Source organism: Geospiza fortis, unplaced genomic scaffold (assembly GCF_000277835.1).
Source record: "Geospiza fortis unplaced genomic scaffold, GeoFor_1.0 scaffold318, whole genome shotgun sequence".
Lineage (NCBI taxonomy): Eukaryota > Metazoa > Chordata > Aves > Passeriformes > Thraupidae > Geospiza > Geospiza fortis.
In genome coordinates this window covers 1868847-1871170 of record NW_005054371.1, presented here as the reverse complement: position 1 = coordinate 1871170, position 2324 = coordinate 1868847, and positions in this window count along the sequence as shown.

The following is a 2324-nucleotide window of genomic DNA, read 5'->3' as shown; positions in this document are numbered from 1 at the left end:
AATATGAAAGGGCTTAAGTAGCACAGACTAAAACCAGAGAAGGACATTGTGGAGAATTTTAGCTGATTCCACAGAGGAAAATTCCAGATTAACGGGAATATCCAAGACTTATAACTGAAACAAACAGTGAGCATCATGTGTGGTTTTTGAGTGCCAAGTGAGGGAGGTTCACTGATCTTGGCCAAGAATTTGGCAGGATCAGCCAAACGCATGTCAAGAAGATCCAAGTCCTACAGCTAATTTTGTCCAAAAGACAGTCCAGGAGAAGAAAAAAGACACTAGAAATGCGTTTGCATAGTGAATGTCTAATTTAATGTGAACCATATCCATATGCTGAAGTTATTTCTGTACTGCCATTTGCTTCTAGCTTCCAATATCTACATCTAACTAATAAAAACCACTTAGCATTTACAGAATATTTTTCCTGTAGAGACACAAGCTATCATTTGTACAGACAAACCAGCTTTTCATACCACTGTCACACACTGCAACTAGACAAAGTGCCTAAAGTGCCCAGAGGCAAGGACAGGCAGGACAGAAGCAATTTGTTTCAAGTCACAAGAAGAATCAGTAGGATCTGACAAAATGAACCTGGCTAATTTTTTAGGCCTTTTGTTTACTACTGTGCATTGTGGGGACATTGTCTGTTGTAAACTGGCTCTGAGTAGAACAGATTAACCATTACAGTCATAAAAATAGGAGATGCACTTAGTCTCCAGTGAGAGTTCTTTTCTTACTGCAGAACTGAGGGCATGATGCTCCTGCCTGAAGAAACAGGGAGACAGAATCCAGAAGAGTAAGGACAATTTTTCTATTCTTCCTTGTGAGTAGCAATCTTCTTTTGAGGCATCCAGTTTAGAACTAGATGTCAGTCCCAGACTAGAAGTTAACAAGAGCTTGTGTTTAAATTAAGAAGAGAAATTTCATATTTTCAGCTCCATTCTTATGTGCTGGCTAGAGCTAACTGCTCTAAGTGTGTCTGTAGGATGCCACTGAGGAGCAAAGGACTGAGCAGACACAGTGTATTTGGCTTGCAGCTTTAGAGAAAACCATCTTCAGAAAACAGATAAGACTTCAAAGAAAAAAGAATCCATTCCTATTCTAATCTCCAAAATAATGATTCTGAGGTTGGAAGCTGGCAGGAAGCATTATGGGGGAAATAGGGGATTAAGAAGGCAGCTCTTAGGAGTGTTAGGAGGAGAAAGACGAGGTCTTATGTTATCCTGGGTTTTCAGCTGCAAATCAGAGCACACCCAGCAGTCAGAGGTTTCTAAAAGAGTAAGATGTACACTTGCACCTGTGTGTTTGTGTACCTGCACGCATACACACTCTGGAGAGGAGATAGTTGAGACTTGGCAGGTTACAAGGAAGGCTGGAACCACAGGCTGTCTAGTTCTGTGGGAAAAGAAAATTCTCAACACATCCACCTCTCCTAGCAACTTTTAGTACTGCTTGTCTTTCTTCCAGAATGTTCAAGGTTTCCATGTAAACATGAAACTCCAGAGCTGGGCACATTCCTCCCCATAGCTGCAACCCCCTCTAAATACACCACTAATTACCCTTGAAACTTTAGTGGGTTTCGGCACAAATCTTCTGTCCAACAAGCTGGTGAGGCCAGTTTGAGCAAACAAGGAAGGAACAAATGTGTGGTTGTATTCAAAACATGCAGGTACTGCCCAAGCGCTGTGTGGGCTACCAGAGAAACGTGAGCCAGCAGCCCTTTCAGGCCCTACCCAGCAGCACCTTCCCTTCCCAAGGTCCTTCCATTGCCTCAAAGCCCTTGGCCAGGGAGGAAGATGAAAGGCAGAGGCAGGCCCAGCTTCCCTGAGCACTTCCTGCCCGCTTGCACCAATTTCAGCCCTGAGGGAACCTCCCATACCTGCAGGACCAGACCAGGCTCTGTCAAGCTCCCAGAGGGCCTCTCCTGCCAGGGCCTCTGCTTCTGCTCCCGGGGTCAACACACGTCCTACCAACAGGCTTCAGGGTGAACTCCAGCCTCTGATGAACCTTGGAAGATGCAGGCAGTACAGTCTAAAAAATAAATGGATAAAGGAAAGCAAAGCAGCAGCATTTCTCTGAAACAAGCCTGGTAATTTTTTAGTCAGAGCAGCCCCATGAGCCCAGAGGCCTCTGTTCTATGCACAGGACAGAGACAGTTAGTCCAAAGTGTAAAACTGGTTATCTGTCTTTCCATAAATCAGAGACCAGAGCTTTTAATGGTATTTATTAACAGAAAGAATGCAATCATTGCTTTCTCGTCACAACAGGTTTTATTAATCATTACCTACACTAAGTCTTACAGTTTTATCTTAAAAATAGAACTC